The 16750-nt window shown below is 38.1% G+C and overlaps 1 protein-coding gene across 1 annotated transcript in view; it reads left to right on the top strand.

Moving 5' to 3' along the window:
* Window positions 1-16750, top strand: part of ece2a (endothelin converting enzyme 2a) — an 86812-nt gene that overhangs the window by 68712 nt on the left and 1350 nt on the right. The window lies entirely within an intron of this gene.

Genomic DNA, 16750 nt, shown 5'->3' on the forward strand with positions numbered 1-16750 from the left:
TTATTAGCAGACAAAAAAATTCTGTTTGATATAAGCTTGTTGTTGGGACGTAGAAGTTACAATCGGCTCCCCACTCTGCTTTATTCTGATTCAACTAACATGTGCCAAAGTCATGGCCCGGGGGCCGAATCCGGCCCGCCAGATCATTTTATTTTATTGTTATTACTGGCCCGATGTTATCTTCCGCTGGTAACATATAACCTGGATACATTTTATGGAGATCAACATTTTTTGTAAAACGTTCAACTATATTTCTAACTTGTACAATTTTGACAGCATATATTTTTTTAGAGTAAAATATTGAAATTTGTTTTAATTTAAGTTGATTTATTCTGGAATAATATTCCAGCCCGCCTGTTATTATTCACAGTAAGTTGTGTTTTTAAATCCATCCATCCATCCATCTTCTTAACCGCTTCTTCCCTTTCGGGGTCGCGGGGTTGCCGGAACCTATCCCGGCTGCTGAAGGGCGAAGGCGGGGTACACCCTGGACAGGTCGCCAGTCCGTCGCAGGGCCACAATCACACACACATTCACACCTAGGGGCAATTTAGAGTCACCAATGAACCTATGAAGCATGTTTTTGGACGGTGGGAGGAAGCCGGAGTCCCCGGTGAGAACCCACGCATGCACGGGGAGAACATGCAAACTCCACACAGAAAGGTCCCAGCCGGGATTCGAACCGGGGCCTTCTCGCTGTGAGGCGAGAGCGCTAACCACTGCGCCACCGTGCAGCCCTGTGTTTTTAAAGTTTAACAAATTTTTTTTTGTGTGTTCAATAAATGTTTATTCTGTTTTGGATTGTGGCGCTCTGTCCAAATGAGTTTGACACCCCTGATCTAGAATTTACATCTCTTGTAAGGTGTACCAAACTACTGTACTCTACATTTAATATACTTGAGATCACAGAGATACCTTCACAAGATGCTTAGGAAAACACGCCACCTTGAGAACAAGGGGTCCTTTTATCGCTGGTTTCTCCTCCTCCTCACCAGGCCGACCCAATAAGCAATCAAATCAATAACAGAAATAATATATTACATAAAAAAGACTTACTTTTAATCTTGCAATAAAATGTAGAAAAGAAAGACACTCACAAACCAACAATAATGTCCAAATAAACAGAAAAATTTTAATGAACTACTGCTGCTCTGCAGAAACTATGTCCTAGAAAACAAAACAAGTTTTTGGATTTTGGCTAAAAACGCTAAAATCATGATTAAAAAAAACACTGGGAACGCTTTTACAATTGATCAAAAGATGGTTATCTTTAAAGCTACAAAATAATTCCATATAAGGACTCACAAAAATATGAATAGTTTGACAGTTAATGAAAAAGTATTTTTCCTTGATTGATCTTACAGTAATTTAAGCTGAAAGAACTGCAAGAACAAAAGTTTGATTCAGAATATTTACGCTTCATCTGCAGCTCCAAGAGCTTGATTTCACCCAAACCCCAAGAAAGAACTGTATCAAGTTGTTTGGGTTTGTATAAATAAATAAATAAATAAAAGAAGTATTATGTTGTTATGGAAACTGGCTTGCCCACGGCTGCAGCAGTCCTGTGCTTTGCAGGAGTTTCCTAATTTGTCTAATGTTCTCTACAATCACTCAGTCACAGGTAACTGTGCTCCAGGTCTGGCAGGGTGTCCGTTCACCACAAACAATGACAGTAGAAGCACTCCTCCAGATTTCTATTTTTTATTTTTTTTCTGTAAGATTTGTTTTGGTGATCCTAAAGTATGTAAATAATGGGGGAAACAGACGTTTTACCATATATGATGGATTTATTTCATTTTGCATCTCTAAGAAGCATAATCTCAAACCTTTTTAACTAAAATTTGTCATATGCTCGTCATAACAGAGCAGTCTGCTGTAAACAAACGTAAATTCTGTATAAGCTGTTTCAATGTCTTCGAGTAAGAAGGAATGGGAATGAAAATACATGTTTATTTTGATGTATTTTAGCTTTTAAATCTTTCTTTAAGACTTACTTATCTGGATTAAAAGTTGCATCAACTTGGCATTTAACTACCAAAAGGCACAATTATCAATTCAGCATTAATCTGGATTCTCGTGGATTTAAAGAGATCATACAATAAAGCTACCCACAAAAAAACAAAAACAAAACCTGAAAACAATATCTTGGTGATGTAGACGAGCGTGGCGTGACTCAACGCTGACAGAAGGAGGAACCATCGCTGTCTGGTAGCGGTGTGCAGCCACAGATGGTAAAAGGAGATTTCAATGGAGCCGACAACGCTCAGCCCCCATCGTGTTATCGGCATTGATTGAATGGTGTGATGTGAGTGGGCCCAAAGGCACGTGTATCTCACTATATTCATTCAGTTTTTCACCAACCCCAGTAGACAACGTGATCCATATTGATGCTAGTTCTTCCTCTTCACTCTCATTTTGAGGTTACAAGGGAACATTTATGCTATTTTAGTCATTTTTTTAGGCAAAATAACATGGATGGATCACTTGTAAATCAATTTACAAAGAGGCTGTGTCCACTTTTAGGAACAGCAACCAACAGTGGACTCTGTATTGCTTGAAAAAGAGCTCAGATAGATAGATAGATAGACTTTAATGTCTGTTCAATGAACAGAAATTATCTTTCAGCATGGCAGAACACATTAAAATTCAATTCGATAATGCAGTTCTTAAGATAAAAGAATTAAAAGAGCTTAAAAGTTAATAAATATATAACAAATCAGGGCGCTGCTCTGTGAGGAAGGTGACTCTAAACATGGCGTGTTTATGTGCGGATTTTTCTCTCCTTCTTTGACATAGTTTGGTTTACAGGAAATATGACACCTGTTGATCCTCTTCTTTTCCTTTTCCAGAAAATTATGGATTCATTGTCGACTCTTATTTCCACCTTTGAATATGAAAAGAGTTCACAGGAAACCGCAAAAACCCGAACGCTTACAAACGTTAGCTTAAACGAGCGCTATATTGGCGCTTTCTAATGTCGTCATCACTTTCTGCTCAACGGGAGCTACAGCCCCAACTGTTTTGTTCTACTTTTCAATGGACCTTTAACCCCCAAGAGTTTGGTACTGTTTATTGGGTCGCTCAAGATACCGGACTTTACTGGACCGGACCGCTCAGTGGAAATGAGGCTTTTAACCAGCTCTGCAAATGTAAGGTGTAAGAGGTGGATGCACCGTGGTATAAATTACTTTGATATGTGGAAAATGCTAAACTGGACTTTTGATTGATATGTGAGTTGACCAATCATGTCTTTTTCTTATCTCTATTCAATGAAAGTTACTGTTTTTTAAAGTTAAAATCAAATCTACAAAGAGATATCTTCTTGAGGGAAAATGCAACTGAAATTTCAGCTATTGAAAAGAAATGAAAACTTCTAAAAGGACAAAGATTTTAGGAGTCAAGAGTTGATGCAGCTTCAAGCAGCCAGAAACATCTCCAGCCGTTAGTATCTGAGGGCACATCTGAATATTCAGAAGAACATTATTTATCCATTAAAATTTACATCAGAAGTCAGTTATTATGTGTGAATATAATACTTTTACACAATACTTCTGTTCGTTTATAATAATTTTAATTAAAAGTACCCTTTTTGAAATCTGTAATGTATTGTATTGCGGTTTTAAACAAACTAACAGAAGAAAAGGGTCATTAACCATGGATTTTCTCAAAACAAACCTTGGAGAAATAGTAGCTAATTTATTTATGTGTCCCTGATGTGGAGCAGATCTGGGTTGAGTTTTGCTCAAAGAGTTTGACATGTGATCAGAGGGAATTGAAGATCAAACTGAGTTTACCAGAATGTCAGCACAATCCACTCAGTTCGAGTCTGAGACATTTGTTCAGTCATTAGTCCGGTCATTGAACCCCAATGGAATACAATCCATTCATGCATCCAGGACAAGTGAGGAGCACGTGATAAGGTGCGACATGTTTAGCGTCACGATAACTCCATTTCTGTGGGTTCCCTGTTCTAGTGGCCCACTAAATGAGGTGCACTGTGTTAGTGTGCTGTGAGAACCTTAACTTTGCTGTCCTGTCCTTTTCTCCTCCCATGGGGAACCCTTCAGCAGGCAGACACACTGGCCCACTTCTACTTTCTGCTCTGCCTTTCTCACGACGCCTCCCTCCTTCTCCAGCTGCTGCCAAGCTCTTTATCTCCGACTGCCCATTAAAACGGATGGAAACAATTTCACTGATGTAGTTGTTGCTGTTTTGGCACTTGGTGGATCCACACTATGTCACTGTTAATGGACTTTGCATTGCTGTCAGGGAGCTTATAGCACAAACAAGTGGGTAATTATGTGAAGTAGTAAAGCATAAGCTGCAGTGCAAGATGTGCCAAACTAAGAGTGGCATTTAGCATCGGCGGTGCGTTTACCTACAAAATCCTTATGGAATATTACCGTGATGACAAGTATGCTTGGTTGATTGAAATAATGAACAGTAAATAAAGCTCACACTTTATTTTATTGGCAACTATAATCATATTGATTACTGCGGTGAAAAAATAATCCATTTTAGTTCATTGCAATAAAAAAGCGAATTGTTACTGATTTTATCTACTAATACACCACTCAAAACAAGTTTGGGACATTGTATAAAACTCAGTGAATGTCGTAAACACAGTGTTTAATTCATGTCACAGATTTTTGGGATACTGGAATACTTCATTTGTGTTTTAGCTGTGTTTCCATTGACAAGGAATTTGCTCACATTGCATTTGCGATAGTAAATTCACCAAATGGAAATGTGACAATTTTAAAAAAATATTGCATTAATTGACAAAAAAGAGGAGTTTTTTTTAAGGCAAATTGACTTATTTCACAAAACTGCAATGGAAACACTTTTTTTAAATGTATGTGACCAACAACCAGACACCACGTTTAGTTGTGCAGTGCCTTGAGCACAGAAGGCCCCATAGGAGGTCCCACAGCATCATACAACTCATCAAGAGTTGAGGGTGTCACACAGAATTGTTTGATCCATAGATCCTATGTAAAATCATCAACCATGATTTCCCAAATTCTCGTCATCCGTAGCTGCTCCCACAAAGCTTTCTGAGTAAGACGCCGACGTCTCCTTTTATAGTTGATGATGAGCGCAAGTGCTGTGGCAGAAATTTGAATATATCTGCTGTAAATCAAAGTACTTTTCTCATCCGTCAGCATGTTTTTGAATGACTCGATGACCATTTGTATTCGACTCCACCGCTTTGACTTGATTACTAGTAGACCGTTTTAAGGGACTCCACTGACACCAAGACATTGAATGTTTGCAGAGGCCACAAGACCATGTGACCTGGACAATGCAGCAATGATCTGGCGTCCTGTTCACTGATGGGTCACCTTGCACAGAATTGATAATCATCAGCATTGCTAGAGAAGATGAGGTGATCAATATTCCAAGGTCAATGTGGCATAACTGGCAGAACTGCATGTAGCACTTGTGAAACGCATTGGTAGTGACATATGTATGGCATCACTTTTAATTCACAGAAGTGCCAACCGTTTGAAAATCGATCATGGTGGAAAAATCATAATTGAAGTTTGTGCCCTCTTGGAATGATATGACACTAAAGCCGAATCTGAATTCTTCCCCAACCCCTACAGCTTCTCCCTACACCTAAATTAAGTCCTCCAAACTCAGAGTTATGGAAAAATAGTGTCTTTAAATTCAGACGTTATTCCCACTTCATCAAAAGTCGCCAGTCAGCTACAAGCTGCTCGGGCTCGGAATAGATAACATCAGTTTTATAACTTTAAAAAGGTTGTGCTAAGAGAAAGGGCCTTTACTTAAATTTAAAAAAACATTTCAGACAACTCTACCCCTTCAAATGCCCCTACAGTTGGAGGGGTAGGGGAAGAATTCCGATTCAGTCTGAAATAAAGCTGTGATTTGCTCTGCTTTGACATTTTGCACCAAGCCTCTTCCAACTGTTAAGTTGACATGCACTGGTTAACAATAGAAAAAGAAGAAGCCCCTCCCTGTTTGCCTAGTGTGAACTTCATGGGCTGAATGTGCTTTCAGTAGCCTTATGCTTGGTGTGTCTGTAGCTGGATACGCCAAACTCCTGATTGCAGGCTGTTCTTATAAAAATATTTTTAAAAGCAAGTAGAGTTGCATGATTTTAAGTGATTGAAACACCAGAATTTAATTATTTAGATGGATGAGTGGATATTTTGGAACATTTTGTCTAACAGGGATCTTTTTTTATCCTAAAATGTTCTGCTAATAAGTAAGAGTACTTTTTTTTCTGAACCAATGTAATCTGATAAAAGCTCAAAGTTCATGCAAAAAAACAAAAACACAAACAAACATTCAAATGAAAGTGCATTTAAGAGATTGTCTCCACACTTTATAAGCTAGCATCAGATTTAGATTCTAAGAAAAGTGAGGCACAGAGAATATGAAGAACAAAAGCGGGAGGAACTCCCTTTTTTTTTTCCTCCCGCGCTCTGCTGTCTTTGAAGCCAAGCATGTCACTGTATCACCCACTCACTCTTTGCTCCAGTTTCTCTGCTGCTCTTTTTTCCCTCAGAGTTTTAAACACTTTTGAACTGTTCTGAAAGGCAGATGAGTTTATTAATTACATATTCGCTGACTCTGTGCATTCCCACCCAGGACAAAGTTTTCCACAAAGTCTGCATCATTATTCTCATCCCACTGAGCCAGGAATAAGCAAACGTTTCCTAATTAATCCAGATTTTCTGACCGCTCCTTTAAATCTGGGACTTCTTAAGAAATGGTGACCATAGTTAAAGAGTCTTTATGGAATTAGATGATGATCCAAACATGCATGAAAGACGGCGCTGGGAGCAGAACATTGGGCAAGTGTGGGTGTCTTTTTTTCTCTTTCTCTGCTGGTGTGAAAAGTAGTTCAGTAATTAAAGTAAACCTCTTTCTTGTCCCCAGTGGAGAAGTGAAGGCATAAAGCATGAGGAGTCAGCGAGGGGGAGTGGAAAGATAAAGAAGGGAAAAAAAGAGATAAAAGCAAGAGACGGTTATTTTTGATGAAGAGGGGTTTTAATTTTAGCAACGCGTGCCAGTTGGCCGTGAGGGGAGGATGGGAGATGAACGTGAAAATGCTGATTTTTTTAGACAGACTCACAACACACACAACATTTATTCATCGTGCAGAATTAGCCTGAAGACAAGAGTTTCTCCTCTCACAAAGGGGGTAACCACATCAGAGCTTTCTGCATCAGCATTGACCCAGTTCAGAGCTGAGCTTGCTGTCAAAAAATTAAAATTCCCCGTCTTTCTTGATCTTCTGTACTCACTAAAAGTAGTATAAAAAATGAAGCTGCTTGCAAAGACTTTTGACAACCAAAAAAAAACGTAACATTTGAAACAAATTATAAATATATCATTTTTTTCATTTTGTTTTGTTGCAAAACTTTATGACTTTTCTTGTTGGATCAAGGTCTGGTGTTTTTGTTTTGAGTGGCACCCCATTATGACCTACATGCATTAGAAAGTTTTGTTCCCATGGCAACACAAGGTGTTACCAGAAGAGCTGCATTATTCTAAAGACAGGATGCTGTTTTCTTCCCCGCACAACCAGCCGTATCGCACAGCGATGAGGGAAGGATGGTGAACCTAGAAGTCGCCGTGGTGACACGGTGCGCGTTCACCAAGAAAGCTCCGGCAGATGAGAAGTTTTGTTCTAAAAGTCGGGATTTCAAAGATGCGGAGCAAAAGAAGAGAGAGGAAGAGAGGCTTTGTGATGTATAATTTATCCGAGGAGGCAGTGGGCGGGGTGAGGAGAAGGAAATTGTGGGAGGAAAGGTGGGTAGGAAAAAAGGAGGGGAAGGGGGGGAATCCAGAGCAGTCACGTTTTGTTGTTCTTTACTGCTCCAGTTCTTAGATCAATGGCACAGATTGAAATGAATCCTAATTTCTGCCACGCTTTTTGTCCTTTTTTTTGTCAAAAAGCACTAAGACCGACAAAAAAATTAGAATGCTTACTGAGAAAATGCTCTGCTTTGTAGTTCAGGGCCGATTAGTCGTCCCTTTAACATGATTTTAGGACTCAAAACAACCCAGTAAGATCAATTTTCGCTAAAGTTTTTAGTCAGAAACCGCTTTTTAAAATGTCAAATTTACCTAAGTTTCAGCTTTAAAGTTAAGTTTCAGTTTTACTGTTTTTTCTCAACAAAATAAAATTGTTGTGCTGTGAAGAATGAAAAATATACTTGATTTTTATAATAATTCTGTAGGGCTATAATGATCACTGATCTAAATCTGATCCCGGACCAGTGTGACTTTAGATAAATACATAGTCCAGGTGAAGTTTTTCTGATTCCTCGTATTTCTTGCAAAATAATTAAGTGTAAATTAAATATGTGTTCAAATGAACAAGTAAACAAGAATTAATGCCATACCCATTCATATTTTAGCTTCAGAAAGTTCAGCCCACTGTTGTTTTTCTACATCAAAATAATAAAATATAGTTAGAACATTCTACCACATTGTATGGTCACATTACTTTGTAAAATTCAATGTTTCCACACATTGTACTGTAATCCTGGTTGATCATTGTATGTTGTCTGCTGTGATGGCACTTTTCACTTTACAGTTAAAAAAAAGCCTACTTTGCCTAAATCCAAACAGTATTTTCCAATATCAATTATGATCAATTTATTTCATGCTAAATTGATTTCATAATGGTACAGATGGGTGAAGTGCTCCTGCTTCATGTGGAGGAGTCTACATTTCTTGGGGTCTTGTTCACTAGTGAGGGAAGATCGGAGTGTGAGACTACAAGGCGGATTGTAGTGGCGTCAGTCGTTACGTGCTCTTTGTACCAGTTATGTATGTTGTGGTGAAAAGAGAAATGAGCCAGAAAGCAAAGCTCTTAATTTACCAGTCAATCTTTGTTCCAGGACTCACCTATGGTCATGAGCTCTGGGTCAGGACCAAAAGAACGAGATCCTGACTACAAGCAGCTGAGATGAGTTTCCTCTGACTGGGTGTTCTCTTAGAGATAGGATGAGAAGCTCCGAGTAGAGCCGCTTCTACTCCACATCGAGAGGAGCCAGTTGAGGTGGCTCGGACATCTGGTCCTGTTGGCTCCTGGACGCCTCCCTGGGCAGGTGTTCTGGGCAGAGACCCCGGGGAAGACCCAGGACATACTGGAGAGACTATGTCTCTTGGCAGGGGTGGGAACACCTCAGGGTCTCCTCAGAGGAGCTGGAGGAAGTGACCGGGGAGAGGGAAGTCTGGGCTGCCCCTGCAACCCAGATGAGCAGAAGAAGATGGGTGGTTGCTTGGTTAGTTCTTTGGTTGATTGGTTTGTTGGTTGGTTAGTGATTTATTTGGTTGATTGGTTTGTTGGGTGTTTCTTTGGTTGGTTGATTGGTTCTCTGGTTGGTTGGTTTGTTGGTTGATTAGTTGGTTGGGTGGGTGGTTCTTTGGTTTGTTTGTTTGTTGGTTAGTTGTTTGGTTGGTTGGATGATTCTTTGGTTTGTTTGTTGGTTGGTTGGTTGGTTGGTTGCATGGTTCTTTGGTTCTGGTTGGTTGAGTAGTTCTTTGGTTGGTTGATTGGTTGGTTGGTTGGGTGGTTATTTGGTTCTTTGGTTGGTTGATTGGTTCTTTGATTGGTTGGGTGATTCTTTGGTTGGTTGATTGGTTCTTTGGTTGGTTGGGTGGTTCTTTGGCTTTTTGGTTTGTTTGTTGCTTGGTTGATTGGTTCTTTGGTTGGTTGGTTGGTTCTTTGTTTTGTTGGTTGGTTGATTGGTTCTTTGGTTGGTTGGTTGATTGGTTGTTTGGTTGGTTAGTTATTTGGTTGGTTGGTTGGTTGGTTAGTTATTTGGTTGGTAGCTTGGTTGGTTGGGTGGGTTGCTTCTTTGGTTGGTTTGTTGGTGCTTGATTGGTTCTTTGGTTGGTTGGTTTGTTGGTTGTTTGATTGGTTCTTTGGTTGGTAGGTTGGTTGGTTTGTTGGTTGCTTTATTGGTTCTTTGGTTCTTTGGTTGGTAGGTGTAGGTTGATTCCATTCACGACTTGCCTCAAACAGATCGATGTGGTTGGATCATAATCAATCCATTGTTTACTTGTTACACCACTATAATTTTTTCAATAAGTAAATTGAATCCAAACTATGAACTATGACTTGAAGTCAAATCAATTCACAATTTCAGCACTGATATTTTACTTTGCTTGAAGCATACCTTATATGGCCTGAAACATGGAAAAAGACAAGAAAATGAGGAATAACCCAAGGAAAATTTAATAGAACGCCTCTTATTATTATTTTTTAATTTCTCAACTTCTCCTTCTCACTCATTCCCTTTTTTGTGTCTTCATCTCCGCAAGACATTTCTTCATTTTTTGCGATCCAAAGCTGCAGGCTACAAAAGAAGTGAAACAGATAGGGGGGAGTACTGTTGGTTTCAGATCCATTTTCCCTCAGGGAGGGGGTCTGCAGAGCAACATGATTCCTGCAAACACGCTCACAGAACTCCGAACCAAATTCATAATACATGGTGAGAAAAAGTGACCTAGATTTAAAGCTCTCCCCATCTATTCTTTGGCTGTTTGCTCCACTTTGAATATGTGCTGGCTTTGTACACAACGGCCACGTGGATGTGTGAAGATTTTTTTGGTAAGTTTGTGCGTGGATGTAGGTGTGCATCACAGAGGAAGGTAGCCAGGGACTGTGCAGCTCTGTTCTCCACGGATTGCATCCACTTGTTGTCTTTACATATTGATCATCTCCGCCTCTCCCACAGTGAAGTGGGTGCACGCTCGGAAAAAGATTCACCTCCACCTCTGCTTTGCCCCTCCAAAATCCTCCCTCAAGCTTCACTGTCCACCAGTAGGAAAAAGGAGAAATATACATGTTTTTTATTTTCTTGGTGAGCATCAAAAGCCTTTAGATGTTTTCACTTTCAGTCGAATCTGGTAAATAAGTTGGTATCAGTTTTGCCATCTTTCTACTCGATTTGTATCTAAAAGATTTTCTAAAACAGTTTGATTTGCAAATCCCTCCAAGTCAAACAGTTTTTCTGTCTTTCTTCAAAGTGGATACTTTTGAACAGATGAGTCCCGTGTCACCTTTCTACGGCCTGATTTGACCCGGTTCAGACTCAGCTCTACTAGCATCAGTGAACAGAACTCATTCTAATCGTTTCATGCAGCCACACCAGCTTTTGTGTTTCTACAGTCCCAGTTGTTGAGCCTGTTTTGCTACAGATACAATTCTACAGTGACTTTCCTTGTCTTAGCAAACAAAGTATGCAGAATTAATAAAAAATAAAAACCACACTGAACTCCACTTTTTCCATCCTGAATATATGATTTTAATTGCACAGCACCCTGAAATGCTCTCCCTTTGAAATGTGCTAGAAGGGACTTTAAAGTCACACTACAGATGGAGCAGAAACTTATATTTAGTCTTCCACACCCACTGTGTCCACTCTTTTAGGTCAAAGTCTGTGTTAACAATCTACTATCTTGTGCCAGAACATGACTTCATAAAGTTTCTCTTTGAAATAGTGGTTCTTGACCTAAACTATGTGCCCCTCTGTGAAATATTTTTAATCAAGTACACCTCTAACTTGCACAAAAATAGGGTTTTTTTGCACAGAGAGGCAACTCTTTAAAACATGACAGAAAGCCTCAAAGCACCCAAACAATAAGAAAACCTTTAAGTTAAAGGTTGTGCAAAATTAAAACACTTAGTATAACAAAATAAAAGCATGATACATTTTTGAAAATTAAAAAAACAAATACAAAAAGTATCAAAAGAAAGTATGCGAACCTTTTGGGAGTACCTTAATTTCTGTTCAAAATGAACAAATTATGTTTTTTTTTAAATCTCAATGATGGAGAAAAACAATTTTTGCTTAAGTCACACCAAAATATGTTTTTATGTTTTTACTAGGCACAATCGTGTGTCCAGTTTATGCATAAAACCAAGTAATTCCAAAGAGTTTCCATATTTTTTTTACTAGCTGTATGCATTTTAAAAGCATAAAAATGTATTCTAAAAGTTCCCAGATTTGTTTCATCGTCTTATTTGTAGAGGGTTTCTTTTACACTATTTTGAAATTATGAAAAGTTTTTAAATATTTTTTTAGATTTATTAACGTATTATTTAATTATGAAAAGCCACTAGAGTAATACAGTTTTAAACATCAATTTAGACCTTTTTGATTGAAAAATTAGAAATATTATCAGTCTGTGGTACATTATTCTCTTTTGTTGGTTTCATTTAAGTTTTATCTGCATTTCATGTAGAATTTTAAGAATTTTTATTCTTTAGATTCACCTTTTCTGTCCCCTTTGATTGTTTAGCTCTCAGGTATCCTGATGACTTTGTAAAATTCTATATAAATAAAGTGTTTTCATTCATTCTGTTAGGCAGTTTTTTTCCCTAGAGTTATCTTTTTCAGTTTAGCTTAGAACCTGGTGGGCATCTTGGGGATATAGATGACCCCCTCCCCGACACCCTGTCCTCATCTGACCACCACAGATATTCACTTATCTCAGGTGCGGTTTCCTCAGGTAAACCTGAGATAGCAGAAGGTGAATGGTAATATTGCGGCCCGCTGAGGACAGAAACTCAGAGCAGTGAATCTGAGATATTAAGGCTGCAGAGTGGTTGAAATGTCATTCTTGGACCAACGTTTTATCTTTTCTCAGATTACTGTGAAAGGGTAACGCAAGGACGTGAGCTGACATGTATGCTGTTCATTTTTCAGAACTCTGAAAGACTAAAAATGTTTCTCAAAATACTTAAAATGTTTAACAAGAAGTCGTCTTGAGGGCACGAAGATGCATTTATTTAATAATAAAAAAATACTTTTAAAGACTCTTTTTAAGAAAAATGTGCTTTTACTGTGTTTTCTCATGATGGAGGAAATTCATGAAGAGAATTAAGGTCAAAATTAAATTTCTGAGTATTTCTTTATTCAAATTGTTGTGAATCAGGAGCAGACAAAAAATGCAGGTGGAAAAAGCTTGTAGTTATGATGTAGAAAAAACACTAAAACGTCCACAAGAGAACAGATAGGTGACGGGTAGTGGGGGTGGGCTTGCTCCACGCTAACCGACTCCCCACAACTCAGAGAGAAATTTCAATAAAACTCCTGCTTCTCTGCAGAAATTATGTCCTAGAAAACATTTTTTTTATTTTGGGCTAAAATAGACATAATCATATTTATAAGACCACTAGAAATGCTTTTGAAATAGACCAATGGATGATCAAAGTGCTACTTTAGTGCTTATTTCGATTTTTTCATTAGTTCGGTTTATGACATCAGGGGATTAAAGTTTTGCTTTGAGCAGCGTGATGATGTCTAATACAGATTTATCACTGAAGATACAGTCGTGTTTGGTTGACCCACTGTAAACACAGCATTTTATATTTCAAGGATGCACTTCAGTTGCTTTTCAGAGTTTGATAAATGTGGGCATGTGTGACGCTAAAAGAAGAGAGAAAAGGGTTTTACGGAATTATTATTTTTAGTAAAATCTTTGTCACCATTGAACCTCTTCACCGCTGAGTTTTCAGTAATTTCCTGTTATGGTTCTTGCATTAATCAAAGCTGTAGCTTTTGAAGGCCACTGAATACATAACAGCTCAGAACACATACGTCACTCCTGGTGGTTACAGGTTGGCGCCTTATATAGCATGAGTGAATGAGTGTGTGAAAAGGTCAAAGTTCTTTGTAAGGTAGAAAAGCATCAAAAAAGTTGACGCTGTTTATTATTTTTATTTCTTTACAGCAAAAAAAAAAAAAAATCAATTAGGGGGATTTCTTTGACATCAAGTGACATCATCTGTGAATTTGTATGTGAAACTCAACTCCAGATCTCATCTTTCCCCTTAGTTGTATTAGACTGCAGACGGGTCAAGCCACTAAGGCCAAGACTTCCTCCGCCACATTGAATAATTCAGAAGAGGCTGTGTGTTTCTGTGTCTAGAACAGCTTTTGTTCTACTTTACATCAATTATGTCTGACTTAGATTGACTTTAAAGCATGTTTTGTGTTCGTTGATCATTTTTTTACTTCTTTATGGTACCACTAGCCTTTATTGTACAGGATAACACGACCTTTAATTTATAGAAATGACCTTTTTTCTCATTTGTGTGTAGGTTGTTCGGTGTTAATTGAGTGAGTTTTCTTGTCAGGTGAGTTATTGTGCTTAAACATGCAATAAAATGTGTAAATATATGGTGCTAGGGGTTATTATGTAAGTGTTTTTGAAGCGGTTACGCCATTTAACTTCTTATCTGAGTAACTGCGTGACGGCCGCCTCAGCGGTTAAGGCTGATTTGTTTGCTGTAGGTGTGCGCCGGCTCGGGTTCCAGTGATCTCACTTCTCCACACAGCTGTGACGTTTTTCTCTGGAGCTACAGGCTCATGCACATCTACATAATGCTCCAGTAATTAAGAGTTGTGGTGGGGCTGCTGGGAAATTGCACTCGTTGAGAATCTTTTGCATAACTTCAAAGAACCAAAAAACAAATCCATCACTGACAGATTCAAATAAAGATTCCTGCTTTTCACCCAGGTGGAATATAAAAAATAATCTTTGAATATTGGGAAAAGTTGTTTGTTTCTCCCTGAATCATCAGTACTTTTCCATGTGGATACATCACCTATTTGTTTAGTTAAATCAAGGTTATCTGGTGTTATCAAATGCAGGTTTTGCAACGCTCGTCGTGCAAAAAAAATGAAGAGAAAAAGTTGTTTACTGTAATAAATGAGCGGACATTCAAATGACAAATTTGTTTGTTAAATGAGATGATATTTCAGTTGGATAAGACGGATGTCATAGAGCGATTTAAACCTCTTACCAAGATGCAAACATCCTCTATTTTGCCCAGTTATTTTTATAACGAAACTCATGTCTTTCCGGTTAAATATCTAAGAAACAAGCTTTTTCTACCCTCTTATTTGCACCACATTTGACTTTCCGGGATCCGTACTTCCAAGAAACCCTCCTCCCCTTCCCCTCGCCTGTCTTCCATGTCATAGTGGCGAGTGAATAATTCATGTTCGTGCTGCTGGCTCCTGGATATGAATGTGAGAAGAAGATTCACGTGCTCTTCATAGAGTGGCTCTTCTGGTTGGAGCCTGCCTGCTCCTGAAACGGTCAAATGCGAGTCCTGGCATGAATCCATCCAAAGACATCAATCAGCAGCCCGCAGCCACACATTGATCCGCTGTGGATGATGTCAGGGCTTTATAAACCTCCTCTGCGTGTTCGTCAGATGTCCATGTCGGATTGATTCGGAAATATCGCAGATTTAGTTTCAGACCAATGTGGATGTTTTTTCTTTCAATCACAATGATGTTTCTGTTAAATTTACTGGATAAGAGAGGGATTTAATTGATGTCCCACTCCAATCCTCTTTTTATCTATTTTAAAAGTATTCCCAGTTGTCTTTTAATTATAGTTATACTATCTTTAACTAAGAAAAGTCATTTTCTAGGACATAGTTTCTGCAGAGCTGCAGGAGCTAGATCCAGCCCGCCAAGTAATTCTATCCGGGTCTCCAGATCATTTTTTTTTATTGTTATTAATGACCCGATGTTATCTTGCGCTTAATTCTAACAAGTATAATTTTGACAAAATATATTTTGATGGAGAGTAAAATACTGAAAGTTGTCTAAGGTTTAAGTTAATTAATTCAGAAAAAGTATTCCTGCCGTTTTTATTATTCATCATTGTGTTAAAAAGATACGGTTTTAAAGCTTTTTTAAAGATGTTTTAGACTATTTGAAGTTCAGCTAATATTTCAGCTACATGTTAGCTGTTTTGGCCAGTTCAGGCTTTTTTGTTTTCTTTTTTAGAATGGAGTTTAGCTGATATTTCAGCTACATGCTAGCTATTTTGACTAATTTAGGCTTTCCTTTTCAGGTTTTTTCGGCCATTTTTGGAGTTAGTCAAATATTTACATGCTAGCTGTTTTGGCTAATTTAGGCTTTTTTCAGTTTTTTACAATATTTTGAAGTTTAGCTATTTTTTCATCTACATGCTAGCTGTTTTGGCTAACCTAAGTATTTTTTTCTTTAGTTTTTTAGGCTAATTTGGCATTTAGCTAATATTTTAGCTAGTTGACAGCTTCAGTGTTTTTAACTATCAATTTCAGCCTCTTCAGCTATCAGCACTAGCATCTTCAGTGGCCACATTCAGCTTACAGCATTCACACTAACATTATTGCAGGTAATGCTGTATATCTATTACATAATTATGTTAAAGTTATGGTTTTAAAGTTTTAAAAATTTTGTTTCAGAGTGTTCAATAACTGTTTATCCTGTTCGGCCCTAAAGTGTGTCGAGTTGCAGCAAATTGAGCCTCTTTGTTCTATCCCTTTAAGAACAGATATTTCTTAATTTACCAAAATAAAAGCACCATGAATTTGAGGGTAAAAGCAACTTGTACATGTGACGATTAACCCTTTAACACTGGAGCTCCAGTGTTTATGTTCTATGATTTACTGTAACTTTTCACGGTTAACACATTCAATGTAATTCCAGTAGATTCTGAAGGAGAAAGTGAGGTTTAAAAGTTGCAGTATGTTAAAGATTTTGTGTTTAAGCGTCACCGACGACGCCTCAGGTGTTAAAGGGTTAAATAAAAATAATGTATCCATTTTGTAACAATGAAAGACATTAATATTCAGGTAGAGCTTTTTTTCTAAGTAAAACTCATAAAAAAAAGAAGAGTAAAATTCGTTCTAGGGATATATCGCGATACGTATAGTATCGTGAGACATGTATCGCCACACTCTTGC

Source organism: Oryzias melastigma, linkage group LG17, assembly GCF_002922805.2.
Source record: "Oryzias melastigma strain HK-1 linkage group LG17, ASM292280v2, whole genome shotgun sequence".
Taxonomy (NCBI): Eukaryota; Metazoa; Chordata; class Actinopteri; order Beloniformes; family Adrianichthyidae; genus Oryzias; species Oryzias melastigma.